The 18,938-nt window shown below is 48.3% G+C and overlaps 1 long non-coding RNA gene across 2 annotated transcripts in view; it reads left to right on the forward strand.

Annotated features, from left to right (window-relative positions):
• The first annotated feature begins 10,230 nt into the window (after nt 1-10,230).
• Nucleotides 10,231-18,938, forward strand: part of LOC111090445 — a 46,932-nt gene continuing 38,224 nt past the window's right edge. For both annotated transcript variants that reach the window (XR_005371907.1, XR_005371905.1), the window contains exon 1: nt 10,231-10,426. This is a non-coding gene — a long non-coding RNA (uncharacterized LOC111090445). The remainder of the gene's footprint in view (nt 10,427-18,938) is intronic.

Raw genomic sequence — 18,938 nt, forward strand, 5'->3', positions numbered from 1 at the left:
GTGAAATAGGTGATGGGAATTAATGAGGGCACTTGCTGTGATGAGCACTGGGAGATGTAAAAAAGTGTTGAATCACTAAATTGTATACCTGAAGCTGATACTACACTGTATCTTTACTAAATGGAATTTAAATAAAAACTTAAAAAAAAGAGAAATGCCAGTGATGAATTTTATTATTTTTAAAAATAATTCTATTCTATGAATATAAAACCCACATATTGTTCATTCGGAACACACAGAAAAGCACAAAGTAGAAAATAAAAATCACCTTAACCCCACTGCCTGAAGACAACAGGTAATCGCTGTTAATCTTGGAATATAGCAATCTTGGCTTATAGTTTTCCAATCACTGATAGATATTTGATACTTGTAGCATAATTAGAATGATCACCCTATGCATAGTGTTTTGTCAATCAGCACTTAAGAAACAGAGTGTCACATGGTGGTTTTGTTCCAGATTTTGCAGGAAGAGGTGAATGAACACTGGTGAGGCACCAAGAACCCTGAGGGCTGGATGGGGGACAGAGAGAAGCCCATTCTGTTCCAGGGAGTGAGCCCAGCAGGAGTATGGGCCATGTCTGGGCCATGGGTTTAGGGGGCCACTTGGGAAGGATGCTGGTGAGCCACGTGTGAACTCTCTGAAGATGCTCATTTCCCTGGGTTCTCCAGGGAACAGATTAGAGCCACTGCCTTGTCTTCGGCTGTAGGCCTTCGTGACAAAACACACCCCAGCTCTCCAAACGACTGCTAGTGTGGGAGCTGGTTCCGTGCTGCTCTGGGGGCCTCTCTTCCTCCCTCCCTCGGTCATAATTCTGGCATGAGAGGACGGGTAGCTTGTGTACCTCAGCCTCCCCCACCTGTTCATAATTACAGTACATCACCGATTTTGTATCAGGCATGGCGACAAGTACTTTTTATGTGGGTCATTTTAATGAATCCCACCTACGCTTCTCTGAGCTAAGTCACACCAGCCCTTTACTGTTGAGGAAGCTGATGCTCAGAAAAGTAGCAGCAGCCAGAAAGTGACAAGGCAGTGCAACTTGAGCATGTCAGCCCCCAAACTCCACGTGTTTCCCCTCTCCTGCACCTGCCCTGTGACCCCAGAGATGTCCTGGGCTGTTAGCAGCAGGGGTTCACATTCTTCATGTGACTCTGGGGCAGGGCCTCACTGAGATAAGCCCGCAGGTGATCGAGGGGGCGGAACAAGCCCTAATGCTGAGGATACTTAAGACACGCAGGGACACCTGGGTGGCTCAGTGGTTAAGTGTCTGCCTTCCTCTCAGGTTGTGATCCTGGGGTCCTGGGATCCAGTCCCACATCGGGCTCCCTGTAGGGGAACCTGCTTCTCCCTCTGTCTGTGTCTCTGCCTCTCTCTGTGTGTGTCTCATGAATAAATAAATAAAATAAAAATAATTTGGGGAATCCCTGGGTGGCTCAGCAGTTTAGCGCCTGCCTTTGGCCCAGGGCGTGGTCCTGGAGTCCCTGGATCGATTCCCACGTCGGGCTCCCTTCGTGGAGCCTGCTTCTCCCTCTGCTGTGCTCTGCCCCGCCCCCCCCGCGGTGTATCTCATGAATGAATAAATCAAATCTTTAAAAATAAATAAATGAAAATAAAAATAATTTATGGTGCTACTAAAGGGAATAAGGGATAAAAATGTGGTAAGTACCTTTGGGGTGCCAGGCTTTGTGCTTAGTAGCACCTACATTTTTCTTAAAAATTCACCCAACAGTGAAATGATGAATGTTTGTATCCTCATGGCGGTTTCTCCGTGAAGAAACCCAGGCACCCATTGCTTCCAAGGTGTGGCAAGTGGCAAGCTGAGATTGCAGCTGCTGGTGGGCCTCGGTCTCCCCGACTTCCAGAGGTCTCCCTGATGCATCACCCCATCTCATTCCCCCTAGGTAGAATACGGAGCCGGACAGCTAGGGGATGGAGGATGTGCTCTGAGGACTGTGTCTGTGTCTTTTGTGGCTTGCACCAAATTGGTGTGTGCTCTCACTGTCAAGCAAGCAGGAGCAGGAGCAGGAGCAGGAGCATCTGTGGTGGGAGTCCTGGGAGCAGCTGTCTGCCAGGTGGCCTGTGCTCAGAGGTTAGCAGTGATGTGCTCCCTAGGTCCTCCGGAGGCCACTGAGAGCTGGGTGGGCGCAGGGGCCACAGGCCACACCACCCAGGGAGTGGCTGACACCCCCCCCCCCGGAGGAGAGAGCATCTCTTTTAGTAGCATCCTTTGTAGATGCTTTTAATAGATCTCTTGGCTATTAAATATTTATGCAGTTAGTTTGGGACGCCTGGGTGGCTCAGTGGTTGAGCGTCTGCCTTCCTCTCAGGTTGTGATCCTGGGGTCCTGGGGTCGAGTTCCACATCGGGTTCCCTGCATGGAGCCTGCTTCTCCCTCTGCCTATGTCTCTGCCTCTCTGTGTATCTCTCATGAATAAATAAATAAAATCTTTTAAAAAAAGACATGCAAATAATGGGTAGGTGCTTAGAAGGCAGATAGCCGGATGCCAGGAAGCCAGGCTGAAGGACCAGCACGCAGGGCCAGCAGGGAGATAGAGCCCTTGGCGGGAGCAGGGCCACCTCCCGCTTTAAGAGCCGGGCTGAATGAATCCTTACAGGCGGGGCCTCCGCCACAGCTGGATCCGATGGGAGTGCCTTCCCTCAAGCCAACTGGGAAAGTCCCCAGGATGCTAGGCCACTGTGGCGGGGTTCCCGGTCCCGTCCCGTCCCGGAGCCAGCCCTGCTGCCGCCCCCTCCCCTCCATTCATGGAAAAGCACCCGCGGCGCCGGTCCCTGCGGGCCTTCGGGCAATCGCCGCGCTGCGCCCCCCGTGCTCACAACTGCAAGCGCTGACTCGTTTGTCCTTGGGCCAGGGCTGGAGGAAAATAGTTTCCCAAAAAAGCAGCTGCAGAAAATGTGGAAAAAATCCGCACCCCAAGCGTCTGCAGAGTGGGGGCGGGAAGTCCTCTGGCCCGAGCCGAGCCCGAGGGAGGATGCGCCGAGCTCCTGCGAGGGGGCAGGAGCGGACTGGAAGCCCCGTGGCCCAGGGGGAGAGGAGACCCGCACCCTGTACCTGTCACTTCCTGCCGCTCCTGGCGGCGTCGGGGACTCGGCTCCCGGGGGAGTTACAGCCCCTTGAGAGGCTGCTGCAGAGGCAGAGCGCGGGTGCTCAGTGCGGACCCGGAACGTGCATCTGTTCTCTCGGATGCGGATGCGGATGCGGATGCGGGGGCGCCTGGGCTCCCTGCGGTCTCTTCCTCACTTCCTACCCTAGTGGGTTATGTGCCATCTCATTTGACCCTTGCGGTGACGGGGGAGTGGGGTAGCAGGTAAACAGTACTGGGTCTCAGGAGGGGAGGTGTCTGCCCAGGGCCACAGAGACCTCAGCCTTCCTGAGTCCAGCGTCCCTCCTGCTGGACTGTGTGCCCGCCTCGGTGTTGGATCTCAGTCACCCGGTGCGGGGGGGTGGGGGGGGGTGGGGTGGGGGGTGGGGGGGTGGGGAGGGGGTGGTGGTGGTGGTGGTGTGTGTGTGTGTGTGTGTGTGTGTGTGTGTCCTGGGGGGGGGGGGAGCGGGGGTCCCAGCTGCCTGATCTCAGGAAGGAGAAGTGCTGGGAGTAAGGGCTCTGGAGGCAGGAGGCCGACCTTTGTGGTACTGTGCTGGCCCCTAAGTGGCCTCTTGATTATGTGAAAGAACTGATACATGACCTTGGGCAAGTTGCTTTATCTGTGTCTCAGTTTCTTCATCTGCACAATGCAAGTGTGGAGTTACAGACTCTCTGGAGTCTGAGTCCCTTCCCATTCTCAAGCTTTGAGGAGTGAAACTTTCTTTTTTCTTTCTTTCCTTTTTTTTTTTTTTTTTTAATATTTATTTATTCATGAGAGACACAGGCAGAGGGAGAAACAGGCTCCTTGCAGGGAGCCTGACATGGGACTTGATCCTGGGACCCTGGGATCATGACCTGAGCCGAAGGTCAGGTCAACAACCACTGAACCACCCAGGTGCCCCAAGGGGCAAAACTTTCTGACCAAACCCATATTTGCTAGCTCTTGACAATGTAGCCAACACCTCCCTAGTCTGTTCAGACTCTGCTGGGACCCTTTCTGACACCCACCTGACCCTGGTGAAGTGCATTGAGCACAGAGCTGGAGGCCCAAGGCCTATTTTTGCCTCTGCATCTTCACGCAGAACTCAGGCTGGGTCTCCCACACCCCTCTGCAAGTGTTGGATCCCCTGCATGACCCAGTCGTGGGAGGGCACAGTGAGGCTGGGTGTGGGCGAAAGCTGTGTAGACAGGAAAATCAGGGTCTCAGCGTGGGAGTGTTGAGAAGTGAGGTTTTCTACCAGGGTAGGAAGAAATGCTGTGACTCCATCACCCTGGGCCAAGTGTCATCTGGATCTGGACTCAGTGACTCAGGGAGTGTATTTTCATTTTATGGTCTTGGATGGCCGGTTCCTTGACTGGGCTAACGGACAAGGCAGGTGAGCATCCACCAAGCATCAGGGAGGTAAGTCCTTGAAGCACCTGGGTGTGCTTGAGGGAGTCCAAGGGCTGGATTTTCACACGAAATGAGGGGCTGAGCATTGTTTGGAGGTTCTTTCAAGTTGGCTCTTCCACGTGCCTAGCCTGTGCCACTCTGGCGGTGTGGCTGGTGCAGGGCGAGCCTGGAAAGCTGACTTGGGGAATGAGGGGGCTGGCAGGAGAGAGAAGGGTGGGGCTGCAACTCCGTCAGGGCTGGGATGGCCTACTTCTGTGCACAGAGATGGTGGAGGCGGGGAGGGTGGTGTGTAGCCCCAGGCTTCCCCAGCCCAGCCACCATGTTGGAAATCCAGTTTATTGAATTTACAGTAAAGGTTTTATGGGGCTTTCCTGGAAGCTTCTCATTATGGAAACTCTTGTGCTGGCGGTTTGGTGGCTGGTGTCTGGTTTGTTTGGGAGAGGTTGAGTCAGGTCCCGCCTTGATGGAAATTTCCTCTGCCTGGGTCACTCAAGGGGAGCAGGCTGGGGGCTGGAGTGGGCCTGCCAGATTTGGGGAGAGGACCAGCTGTCCTGCAGGTTGGTCTTGAATGGGTCCCCACTTGTTTCTTATCTGACCTTTCTTTGTGGGTTCCACACATCTTTTTGGGAGAAGCTATGGCAAAAAAAAAAAAAAAAAAAGTCATTCCAGTTATTTAAGGCATTTTCATTATTTTCCACATATTTGGAAAGTAAGAGTGCTTGTTGATTAAGCAAAAACAAGCCAACTCCATGAAAATGGATTTGCTGATTATAAACATCAGGAGCGTGCAACACACAGGGCCATGTCTGGATCGAGAGTCCTCAGGCCTCAGCATGAAGTGCCTGCAGCTGCCCCTTAGAAGTGCCCTTGTCTGGCTTTTCCAACTTCCTCTTGGACTCTCACTTTGTGCCTTTCTCACCATTAGGTCTACCCCAGGACACCTGATTTCGTGGGGAGAAGAGCAGGGCTTTGGTTTTAGGATCTTTGAAAAGATCAGGAACCCACTTTAGGCATGTAGGTGTCTCACCAGGGCCCGGAAAGTGGAGACTGGTTCACAGGTCACTAACCTCCCTTTGGCTGTTGGGAAGACTTTTAGATCCTGTAGCACTGGGTCACTAATCCTTTCCTGGGTGGTTTTTTTGTTTTTGTTTTTGTTTTTGTTTTTTTGTCTTTTTTATTTGTTTAAGCATTTATACCACCGATGTTCTCAGTCTTTAGAACAGGGGCCATTCATAAAACAGAACATGCTGCTTGGGATTTGAATGGCAGTCATGAAAACCAGGTTGCTAAGGTTCCTCTGGGGACTGATGTGGGTCCCTTCATACAGAGTGTGGTGGGAAACTGCAGCAGTGTCACTTCCTAGGGGTGAATGTGGTCCCTCGGCAGTGCTGGTGGACAGCCGTGTTTCTCATGGTCCCAGGTGTCCACAAGCATGGTTTGTGCTGCCCCAGGACATAGTGAGCTGCCTGTCACCAGAGGAACCTGCTGTGGCTTTCACTGACCTCTCCAAGGGGTGGTGGACCTGGAAGCTTCCTAGAGTGGGCAGGTACCAGCTTTGCAGTCTGAGAGAACTGGGTTCAAGCCTCGATTCTCCTGCACGCTCGGTTTCCTTCTCTGCAGAAGAGAAGATGATAGTATCAAGGCTGTTCTGAGGTATAAACGGAGCCTTGCACACAGACCACCTGAGGCTGGGATGATGGCTTGCTATCACGCCTCCCCCCTCTTCCTTTCAAGTCAACTGTGTGCTCAGAGCATGGGCTTCACACTGTAAACAATTCTGTATTTTAAATAAACAACCACTTAGCTTCATTTGATACGTGATATATACATACACATGAGTGTTTGTGCCTTGTCTTGATGTCTCCCCACTGTCTATGTTTCCATCATGTATGTCTGGGTGAGTGTGCATGCCCCAGATGGCGGAGTGGGGGGGACTCAGGGCCACACTAGGCCTGGTTTCTGCCTTGCCGTGTTGATGCTAATGACACCCATCTTACACTTAGGATTGCATCTGACTTTCGCAGTGTCCCTCGAAGGCAGGAAGGACGAATCAGGTGAATGGCATTGGTGGCCAAGGGCACACAGCTGGGGTAGCAACAGGACTGGGCCCAGGGCACAGGCCCAGCTGGTGGCTGCACTGAAGATGCCCCAGGCCAGCCCTCTCTTTGCCTCCCTGCAATTCCCTGCTGCTCCTGCTCCTCCAGACGTTCTTTTCTTAACATCTCAGGCCCCTTTCTTTCTGGACTTGGCTTGAGTTCCAGTAGCCAAATGAGATGGCTAATTTTCCATGTGGGTTCTAAGCAAAAACTAAAAGACCAGAAAAAGCCTTTTCTTCAGACCCTGTAGGCTAGGGTGTCTGGGGTGGCCGAGGGCCCAGTTGCCTGCAGCCTAAAGGCCCCAGGGAAGCCAGAGCAGGGGCCCCCGAGGCCAGAGCAGGGCAGAGGAACACACTGTTTGTCCAGGGAGCTGCAGGCTCACCGGCTTTAGAAAGTCATCTGGTCAGTCTTTTTTCCCTCCCTAAATTAATATGTTCAGTCACTCATGCCTCTGGCCTGCTCTGCACATGATACTCGGTGCTTTGTCATACACAAGAAAAGTGAGATCCTCCCTGGCCTTGAGGGTTTTGCAGTCTGGTTGATGAGTCAACTAGATAACGGAGATGGGCAAATGGGAGCACCAGAGAATAATCTACAGGCTGAGAGAGAGAGAGAAAAAAAAATACATGGCAAAACCAGAGTTTGAATCCTGGCTCAGTGTGGGGAGCGGGGATTGGACTGAGGGGCTGCTGTAGAGTCCCAGTGAGGACAGAAGCTCGGCCGTAGGTCACCTGTGAATGTGAGCGCACTGGTCGTGCTGTCACTGTGTTGCTCTGCCTGTCTCCCTTGAGCCTCCATTCACTCTGGGAAATAGCCCAAGGATTTCATTTTTGCTCAAGGCTGGCCCAGATCGGACAGGGCATCTGCCCTAAGTGCAACTCACCTCCAAGACTGCCCATGACTTGGTTTGTCTAAAAGGGTGAACCAGGCCAGGTGAGATTCCCCTCTAACTGCTGAAGAATGACCTAACCGTGGAAGCTGAAGCTGTGAGATTGCGACGTGGGATGGGAGGATGGCGGCGATGGACATGTGCAAGACTCTCTGAGAAGCAGAACTTGTGAGGTGGGGAGAAACTGCAAAGAGTAGAGGCAACCAGAGCCGCTCACTGGTGGGAAAGGAGAGGAAGGCACAGAAGGGAGCCAAATCATGTTAACAGTGGCCCAGGAGCTGGAAGGTGTGCAACCTGCTGTTGAGGGCTGCTGCAGATCCAGAAGCAACACCCAGGTGCTGCCCCTCCCCTGATGCCAGGCAGCTTGGCTTCCTTGGTTCTTGCATCCATGTACCTGTCAAGAAACTCCCACGAAGAGAGGAAGCATCAGTCAGCTTCAGTCTCATACAAACAACAGATATATTAGCCTCATTAACTTCCTAGAAACCTGGAGAATGAAGGTCAGGAGATATCCATATGTGCACACACAACCACATAGACATATGCACACACATGTGTGCATCTTAATTTTTAAAAAAGATTTTATTTATTTATTTGACAGAGAGAGAGAAAGTAAGAAAGAGAGCAAAAGAGAGCACAAGCAAGAGGGAGCAGCAGGCAGAGGGAGGGGGAGAAGTAGACTCCCCGCAGAGCAGGGAGCCTGACGTAGAACTCGATCCCAGGACCCTGGGATCATGACCTGAGCTGAAGGCAGATGCTTAATGTACCGAGCCACCCAGGTGACCCATGTGCATCTTGACTTAAATGCATTTTACAGACTTCTCACGATAAGGAAGTTCTGTAAGTGTGGAGCGGCAGAGCTGTGATGGGGCATGGACAGGCTTGGCAAGGAAAGCAAGGCTCCTCTCTTGGATAGTCCAGTTGGAAGAACAAGTGGGTCATGGCAATAGAAACTGCTAATTTTAGTTTCCTTCCTGATGTAGATGTCATTTAAAGTCAAACTGTTTCCTAATACTTGTGCCCAGAAAATGATTTATTGAGGAATGCTAATACTGTTCTCTGTCCGACGTGGGCAGCGTGATGCCATCCCAGAGCAGGGGTCATGGGGCCAGAAGGGCAGCGACTCACTGAGCAGGGTTTCCCTCGGCTGCCCTGAGACCCTCCACTGAGGTGGATTCCTCTTCACTTAAAATACCTTTAACACATCCCAGCTCTACACACCCTTTTGGCCCCCACCACCTACAGTTTGTTCACTGCTCTTAGAGGTGTGTGTTTGTGTTGGTAGTTATATTGCTTTCTTTGTTTCCCTGAACCCTGGGACTGGAACCTTCCCAGAGTCAGGAGTTCCTGCCTGGGCACTCTATGCTGTGGGACCTTTGACAAGCTGTAAGTATCTCTGAACCTCTATTTTCCCACCTATAAAATGGGAACAGTGACATCTGAGGATTGATATCATGTTCTTCTTTTTTCTTTTTTTTAAAGATTTTATTTATTTGTTGACGAGGCACACACACACAGAGAGACAGAGACACAGGCAGAGGGAGAAGCAGTTTCCCTCCAGGGAGCCCAATGCAGGACTCGATCCCAGGACCCTAGGATCATGACCTGAGAGGAAGGCAGACGCTCAACCACTGAGCCATCCAGGTGCCCCTATATTATATTCTGCTTGTAAGGATTTTGCTTTATAGTTTTTACTGGCCCTATCACAACCCCCACCCCTACAAAATTAGCATTCTGATGGGCAAATCGGGGCAACTCAAATAACTGTTGAATGTGATCTCTGTTGTTCCCACCTTCACAAATTCCTATTAATGCCCATCTGGTGCTGCACAGAGAGCTTGCCCTTCCTGCCATGCTGACAGATGAGTATGGACACACACACGCCCGTGGGAAGGCACCAGAAAGTTATGTAATGTGCCGGTAGAGAAGAAACATCAGTTACACGTAAAGGTTAAGTGCATTCTGGAGGTTAGAAAAAGTGATGAGTGAATAATTGAGGTAAGAAAGTAGCTTGCAGGAACAGCTTTAAGATATGGATTGAGGCAGGGTGGGGCAGGGGCATATATGACTAATCTAAGAAGATCTTGTAGAGGAAGTGGGCTTTCAGGAGCAGATAGATTGGAGAAAGAGATAGGCTTGGTGAAGAGGTGGCCAGGGAACATTCCAAGCACATGAGTGTTGTTTCTGCAGGCTGAGGTGCTGAGGTGCCCTTAGGGTGGTTCACTTCTTCAGATTGCTTGGGGTGGCTAGAGAGAGAGAGAGAGTGTGTGTGTGTGTGTGTGTGTGCGCACGCGCGCGTGCTTGTGCATGTGTGGATATATGTGAGTGTGTGCGGATGGTAGAGAAGGAGGAGGACAGTGAAACAGGGAGGTGGGATAAGAAAGTAGGTTGAGTGATGAAAAAAGTGTGAGATTGATAACTCTAGGTGTGAGATGTTCCAGAGAAACCTCATCAAGAAACATGATGTCCAATAAAGATGTCCCAGCTTCTGTGTTTGGATTCAGGACTTGAACTTGGGGTGAGATTAAAATCAGAAGAAGGGATAAGGTTAGGAGTGAGGGCAGAGTAAAGAACTCGGGTTCCCAGAATCATATGATTTACAGATCTTACTAGAATGTGGCTGAGACTGGTCGGCTGGCCTACCACCTTTCCTCTTGAAGGTTTGCCATTGAAATCGAGCTTTTATTTCCTTGCTGCTCATTGTGGAGAAGCATGATCAACCCTTCCACGTCCCTGTTCCCTCTAGGCCTCAGATGTGAGGGATGCGATTGGACAACCATTATGACATCGGTCTGCACATCCGGAGGACTGGCCTTCCTTCTGTCCAAGGCAAAAATCCAGACATGATCTCATCAGAGCCACTCCCTGGAGGGAATCGGGAGACATAGGACTGTTTCATCCCATTTTCAGATTGTGAAACTGAGGAATGAGAGGAGCTTAATAAGGGTGAGGCAATGACCTTGCTATAGAGCTGACCTTGCTCCACCAGAGTGGCTGTCACCCGGTACAGTCAGTGTGTGCATGCATGCATGCGAGCATGTTCCTCTCTAGTCCTCCCAAATCTTCAAAAAGGACACTGGGGATGACATAGTTTAGAAACAGACCCCAGTTCCTGAGAAAGAATGTGTGGCATTAGGAGAATTACATGATCTTTATAAATTCAGTGTCCTCATCTGTACATAGGGAACAAGGATAACACTCACCTCGTACCACTGTTGTGATGGGCCACCAAGGTCATTCATGGATCTAAATCCTAGGGCCCAACTTCTGACCCCTTGCTAAACATGTGGGCCACCTGACCGCAATGTCCACTTGGTGGCGACTTGTCCTTGTGAGCTGGGCCCACTCTCCATCACCCTGTTCAGGGGTGGGAGCCATGACCTGGTCAGCCTAGACCCCAGCTAATCCAATGTGGGTCTGTATTCTGTTAGATTTATTTTCCTAATTGTTTTATCAATGTAGGGGCCAGGAGCTTGCTTTGAGTGCCTACTATGTCCTGAGCGATTTTCTAGGTGCTCTCCATGAATAATTTTATTGCATTCTTTTTTTTTAAAATATTTATTTATTAATTAATTGAGAGACACACAGAGAGGCAGAGACACAGGCAGAGGGAGAAGCAGGCTCCCTGTGGGGAGCCTGATGTGGGACTCAATCCCAGGACCCTGGGATTCACAACCTGAGCCAAAGGCAGATGCTCAACCACTGAGCCACCCAGGCGCCTTGGTTTTATTGAATTCTTATAGTCCTGTAAGGAGTGTTATCAAACCAAGGGTTCGCATCCTCTAGGGAACAGTTTACCTGGGTAGTCCTGGACACTGAGCAGTAGAAGGAAAGAGACTGATATTTTCAGAATCCAGATGGAGGAGTAAGACCATGCTCTTTCTCAGCTCCAGGTATCTTACCGCCTGTTGCAAGACACATAGTCCTGGTAGTCATTGGACAAGGCCAATCACACGCTTCCTGAGTTGTCTTCCACAGCTTCGGTCCACAGGTTCTCCTTCCACTTCAGTAATCTCTTTGGGTCTCCCCGGGGGCAGCTTTTCCTCTGCCAGCAACTTACACATCAGCTTTCCCCAAGGGTCTGTCCTCTCTTCATATCGACTGTGCACCTTGAGGCATCTTCTCTTCCAGTGCCACAGATTATTCCCAACCCTCAAAGTTCCCAGAGCTCCAGACGTCATAGTCAGTGAACAGCTGCCTTTTAGAATTTTCCTTGGGGCTGTCCTGCAGGCACATCCGATCCTACCTGTTCAGACCTGATCTTGCCTTCTCACATCCCAATCTGCACCTTCTCTTTGTTTCTGCTTTGACAGGTGACATCACCATCACATAACCTGGGTCCTTTACCCTCTGCACCTTGTCTACAGCCAAGGCCTGTGAACCCTCCTTCCTTCACATCTCCTCCTCTGTGCCATCAACAGCCTCAGCTTAGGCCCTCGGTTTTTCCTTGCGGTTCAGCTTCTGTCCTCTTTACCAGAGAAATCCTTGTAAATCTGTAAAACTGATCTATGTCTCTCTGGTTTCTATCACCTTTGAGATGAAGGTCAAACCCTCCATTATCTGACCCAGTTCGCCTCTCTCTCTAGCCTCTCCTCTGGCCACGGGCCCCACCTTCTCTTTCTCTCAGACAGGACTAGCACACCTCCAGGGTGTGCTATTCCGTCTGGAAGGCCTGCTTCCCACTTCTCTGTCTGGCAAACATCTCAGCCCAAAGGTCACCTGTCTTGGGAAGACCTTCCTGTGCCACCACTTCTGCCTTTGCATGACCACTGCCCTTGACACATGTGGCACACACACACACACACACACACACACACAATTACCACGACTTGTCTAGCCTCCCCAGCCAGCCTCAAACCCTCTTGATGGAGTGATTATGTCTTACTTGCATGTGTATGGTGGTGGCTAGCACGGGGTGGAGATTCCAGCAGTATCTGTGGAATGAGTGCCCAGGGAAGGTGACAGATCAATAGACCAAGCCACTGGGTGCAGAGCTGAGGGCGGTGAGCCCTTGTTGCTTCCGCTAGAGGGCACTGTCGCCGTGTGCTTCGAGGGGAGCCCTGCAGAGGATGGCTCCTCCTTAGTTTCTCCCCAGGAGCTGTGCTGCCCTTACCAGCCTCCCTGTCACTCCTGTTAGATGCATCCTTTGTATTTCTCACCACCTTTCCCTTCCCTCGTGCTCCCTTGGATGGACACCACAACCCTCAACTGTGGCACATTTATACCTCTCTTTCCTTCCTTTTCGGGGTAACCAAAATCATCTGCAATCACTCCAGCTAAGACACTAATTGTAGAAAGTTTGAGGGTGTCACCCTCCTGTCACATCTTAACAATTGCTTTCAATACCTTTGAATCATGTGGTATGTGGGCGATGGGCACAGTTTGGTGGGAGGGGTGGGGATGCCCTTGGAGCCCCTCCGCTCACATCCACGGTCCCTATGAGAGCTCAGTCCCTTCTGATGTGCTAAGGTACACATCCATCAGCATACATCCCAAGCTCACCTTATGTGCCGAGAGTAGTGGCCACCTCCAAAAGCTAGTGTCTAGTTTTGAATTGGGCGGTACTTTCATTTTGTAGAAAATGTTGAAAAAGTAATGGATTCTTTTGTTTCATTAATAGAGTTTTTCTTCATGGAAAGTTCCTCAGTGCTCTGTGTTGTGAAACCACACTTGACTGATTGTGTTCAGTCATGGGCATGTCTTTTTATAGACAATAGGAATTATCCAAGGACGGTATCAAAAGGAGGGTGATCAGAATGGTTGTGGCATTTGGGGGAGGTGTCTGATGAAGCAGTGGAGACCATGTAGACAGCAGAAGAAAAGATGTAGGGAAAATGTGAAAGTTTCCCATCAGTGGGTGGTTCTTTCCACCACCGTATAATAGTATAATAGGGGAATAGAAAGTTTCAGTGCTTTCAAAATCAAGGAAGCTTCTGGGCTTTCTTTTGTAGTGCAGAATCTGGGGAGCGGGGTTAAGAGAGAAAACAACAGAAAGTAAAAAAAAAAAAAGCTAGAGAGGCTAAGATTATCCCCGAGAGTCAGAGGGCAGGTGGGGGGAGGGCTGTGTAAGAGGCTGCAGTCCACCGGCAGGCTTGTTGGGAATGGTTCAAATGGTTAAAAATTTTTTTTGGGGGGGTCATCTGCTTTGAGTAGGAGATCAAAAGAGAGTCACATAGAAAGGGGATTGTGAGACCTTGTTTATAGTTGATTACTTGATGGCTTTTTGATGATCTCTGAGAAATCCCTTGCTGTTTTTTGAATTGCATCTTTACCTCTTCTTGGTTGTAAGACTGTGTCTCTGGAATAAGATGTTACTGCAACAGGAGCACAGGAAACTCTGGGATTATATGAGTGATGTGATTTCTGTTAACCAGTCCCTAATATGATAGGGTCCCCCATAACGGAGTGTGACTGTCAAATTTGGATGAATAGCAGAGGTGTTCGGCCCTGGGAAGAGGGTTGCAATAGCTTCGAGGAAATGAAACTGAGATGAAAATGACAGATTGCTGGGCAAGTGTGAGGGGTCCCACTCTCACCCATGTCCTCCCATGGTCTGATGTGCAGTTGGTAAGAAGTTGGGCATGTACAAGATGATGGGCCTTCAATCTATGCTGGGTCATTCTTTTCTGGCATCTAACTTAGCTCTCAGGGACCCCGGTTCCCAAAAGACCATCAAAGGATCATCTTGTATATTGTGCATACAGTCGGAACAGTTAAATAAAAGTGCAGGTGATCAGCTCAACGGACGTCTGCTGCAGGCATTCTGTGTCTGGGGGACAGTCCTAGGGGCTTAGCTTAGGGGTATGAAAATCACTGAGACATAGTCCTTGCTCTTTCTTTTTTAATCTTTTAGTTCTTTAAAAATTGCACCATTGAAGTATAGTTGATATGCCATGGTACCTTAGTTCCAGGTGCACAAAATAGTGATTTGACAATTCTGGTACATGATGCTCACCATAATAAGCATAATTACCATGTGTCACCGTACAAGGTTTTTGCGATATTATTGACTTTCCCTATGCTGTGCTTTTCATCTCCATGACTTTTTTATTTTACAGTTGGAAGTCTGAACTTCTATTCCCTTCACCTATCTCATCCATCCCTCTTCTCCTCTGGCAACCACTAGTTTGTTCTCTCTATTTATAAGTCTGTTTCTGTTTTTTGTTTGTTTTGTATTCCACATGTAAGTGAAATCATATGGTTTTTGTTTTCTTCGGACTTACTTAATTTACTATAATATACTCTAGGTCCATCCACGTTGCTGCACATGGCAAGATTTCATTTTTCTTTATGGCTGAGTAGTATTCCACCATGTAATATGTATGTATGTGTATATATAATATCTTCTTTATCCATTCATCTATTGATGGACACTTGGTTGCTTCCATATATTGGCTTTTTACATAATTCTATGAACATAGGAGTGCATATATCTTTTCGGATTAGTGTTTTGGCTTTCTTTGGGTAAATATTCAGTAGTAGAACTTCTGGATCATATAGTGATTCTATTTTAAAATTTTGAGGAACTTCCATACCGTCTTCCACAGTGGCTGCACCAATTTATATTCCTACCAACATGCATGAAGTTTGTCTCCATATCATTGACACTAGTTATTTCTTACCTTTTTTGATGCCAGCCAGAATGGTATCTCACCATAGTTTTGATTTGCATTTTCTCGGAGCCCTTATTCTTGAGAAGTTCATCTTCCGTGGGGAAAGTCATGTAAGCCAGTGGCTACATCCAGTGTCCCAAGCATGGATAGAAGTATGTACAAGATACTCTGATGAGTGGGGGTAGGAGGGAGCTTTACTGAGATCATTCTTTTTTTTTTTTTTTTAAGATTTATTTATTTATTTTAGAGGAATAAGGGAGGAGGAACAGAGGGAGAAGTAGAGAGAATCCTCAAGCAGATGCCTGGCTGAGCACAGAGCCTGACCTGGAGCTCGATCCCATGGCCCTGAGATCATGACCTGCTGAAATCAAGAGTTAGCCGCTTAACTGACTGAGCCACCCAGGCCCCCCTGCTGAGGTCATTTTTGAGCAAGTTTTAAAGAGTGAACAGAGGTTTATCAAGTGAGCAAGGGTAGGGAAAGGGCATTCCAGACAGATGAAGCCCCATGGGCAAGGAGTAGATATGTGAGGCCACATCATGTATTAGAGGCATTGGGGCCAGGGAATCAGAGGCACAGTTAGAGCCAGAATGTCTAGTTAAAACATTTGTGATGTGCGACTATGGAGATATAAAGTCTCTCTTCCATTCTGAGGAGCTTTAACTTTACCCTACCAGGGCTCTGGATCCTAGAAGCGCTTTAATCCTCTCGCTGTTTGGTGAGCAAATGGAGGACAGATTGGAGGAGTGGGATTGTTATGTATATGGATGCACATGGTTCAGATGATAGTCGAAGGGCCTAGGGGTAAGGGGACCTTCCCAGTGGACAGCCTCATGACCTGCTTCTACACCATGCTTCTATCCTCAGCTTGTTTTACTTGTCTCTCATAAAAATTTGACAGAAAAGGAAACTGAGGATCAGAGTGGGACAGTCCCTTACGCAAGGTCACACAGCTAGGAAATGGCAGATCCTTTGGTTTCTTGGTGCTTAATACAGTATTCTCTTTATGTCATTTTGCCTTCTGACAAGTTCCAACATGCAGAGGGCAAAGTGGGAGCTCTGGAAAATGGTAGATAAAGCTTTGGCAGTCTGGACATAGCCATCTTTCCTCCCCAGCACATGGCATGCCTAGGGACACCTCTGTGTCCCTAGAGCTCCTGATTCTCTTCCTCCTGAAGAACTCCTACTCTTTCCAGGATAAATGTCACTTCTCATCTGAAGCAATATGCTACCTCCATGACCCTTCTGGGCAGAATCAATTGTGTTACCTTTGTTTGCACAGCATCCAGTGTGGTGGGTTTACAAGCCTTCTGCCCCATGAGTCCTGAAGCTTCGTGAAGGAAGGCATCATTTCCATCAGGTTGCTGGTTATAGCTCCAATGCCTAGCACTGTACCTGGCACAGAATAGATGTCTGGAAACTGTCTGTTGAATGACTAACTTGATGAATGTATGAATCAAGAGTCTGATCCTGAATCCTTTTGTGTAGATCTATTATCAGGTTTTCAGGGCTCTAACAGAGCACATGGTTTTCGTATTATATAGTGGCTGATGCTGATGTTCTAAGTAGAAATGCATTAGTATTAGAAATCTTATTTCTTTCTTTCTTTTTTCTTTCTTTCTTTCTTTCTTTCTTTCTTTCTTTCTTTCTTCTTTCTTTCTTTCTTCTTCTTCTTCTTCTTCTTCTTCTTCTTCTTCTTTCTTTCTTTCTTTCTTTCTTTCTTTCTTTCTTTCTTTTTTTCTTTCTTTCCCTTCCTTCCTTCCTTCCTTCCTTCCTTCCTTCCTTCCTTCCTTCCTTCCTTCCTTCCTTCCTTCCTTCCTTCCTTCTTCTTTCTTTCTTCTTTCTTTCTTTCTTTCTCTCTTTCTTTTCTTTCTTTCTTTCCTTTCTTCTTTCTTAGTTTTAAAGCAAAGTGAAGGTGGTGACTCTGGGTTCATCGTTCCTTTGTAATTCTTCTATAATATGTTGGCCATAGGAAATTAATTTCCCTTGGAGACTGACACTTTCAGCCTAGAAGTTGTTGTTGTTGTTGTTGTTGTTGTTTTCTATTTTGTTTTGTTTTGTTTTAGCTCCTAAGAGCTAAAACTGTTTTTACAGTTTAGATTTGTTTTGGGTCTTTTGGTAAGAAAAATTCTCTTCCTTTTTTTTTTTTCAATTTCTTCTTTTTCCCTCCCAAATTCCATGCTTGTTTAATCTTGTTTAAACAATTAGAGTCATCTTAAGGAAGCCAAAAATGGAACCACTTTGGGGAGGGGGCCGGGGGCCAGCACTCCTGCCCAGCCAGCTTTTCTCTCTTCAAGAAGAGCCTTTCTCAGAATATAAGGGAAGGGAGAAGAAATGTGTGGGAAATATCAGAAAGGGAGACAGAACATAAAGACTCCTAACTCTGGGAAACGAACTAGGGGTGGTGGAAGGGGAGGAGGGTGGGGGGTGGGGGTGAATGGGTGACAGGCACTGAGGGGAACACTTGACAGGATGAGCACTGGGTGTTATTCTGTATGTTGGTAAATTGAACACCAATAAAAAATAAATTTATTATTATTAAAAAAAAAAGAAGAGCCTTTCTCATCTGTGCTCTTCAGCCAACTGATTAACACCTTGTGATGAGCACCAGGCTATGCATGTCCAAGGGGTTAGCTCTTTCTGCATGGCAGCACTTTTCTTTGTTTAAGGAAGGACTATTTACATTTTTTTGCATTTGATTAAAGCTCCAGGAGTGCCAGACTCCTGGGTCTGGTCCAGGCAAAGCTATAAGAGGGTGACACTGGGGCCTAGGTGGGCCCCATGTGAGAGAGCTCTGGGCTGTCTTTTGAGGAAACAGCAGGGTTTGGCCTGGGCAGGACACCTTTGGTTGTAGGTGTGCAGACGCTTTCTCTCTCTCTGGCCTCACTTGTACCTGAGTCTCAGCTCCCTGGAGCTTTCTGGGGGCTGTTTGTGGCCATCACGAGTTGGCTTTTGGGCAGGAGCTCACAAACCAGCCTTGAAGCCAAGTGGTGTAAAGCACTTCCCAGAGCTCAGGAAGATCTGAGGACAGAGCAGCTGTAGAGTAATAGCCCTTTGGCTACAGGGAAGGGAAAGGCATGGCATTTGTGGATCACCTTGCAAATGTGAGGAATTGGGCTAGGGATATTTCAAATGCACATTCATTTATCCTGATAATCACAATCACTAACATTTACTGAGTGCCTGCCCCATACCAGTCACGTTAATGCATGGTCACACTTAGTCCTCAGAATATTTTTCCATTGATTGCTTACTCTTTATTTCCATTTCGCTGATATGGAAAATGACCCTGGGGAGATCAGGTCAGTTGAAGCACTTGCTTCCGGTGGGAACCAGACCAGGCTCAAAATCCTCTTCTGCAATGTCTTATCATGGAAACCCTTGTTTTTTTTTTTGTTTTGTTTTGTTTTGTTTTTTTCTGAATGCCATAAACTACGATCTCTTGAGTTCCTTCATATGATCAAGAAGCAATTTCCCCCAGCAAACACGATCGTATTAAACCACAAACACCAGCCACCGAGGTCACAAGAAACAAACTGCTGAAGGATAGGAGAGCGTTTGTTTCTGAGTTTCTCATTTATAGTGTCTACTCATTCATTTATTTTGTCCTATGCTAGTTCTCACTAATAGGGAAGTGGTAACAGGCATGGAGGGTGGAAAAAATTTATGGGAGAAATGCCTACAATTGAGAAAAGTCTATGTTCACATTTTTTTAGAGCATTGAGAAAGCTGCTAGTGTTTGATCTGGGCAGTGCAGGCATGCTCATGGGGCACCAGCCTCCACAGAACCTGGATTCTGAGCCACACTGAGCATGGATGGTAGACATAGGTGTTGGGGGACTGGGGA

The sequence above is a fragment of the Canis lupus genome, chromosome 17, assembly GCF_011100685.1.
Source record: "Canis lupus familiaris isolate Mischka breed German Shepherd chromosome 17, alternate assembly UU_Cfam_GSD_1.0, whole genome shotgun sequence".
In the NCBI taxonomy this organism is placed as follows: Eukaryota; Metazoa; Chordata; class Mammalia; order Carnivora; family Canidae; genus Canis; species Canis lupus.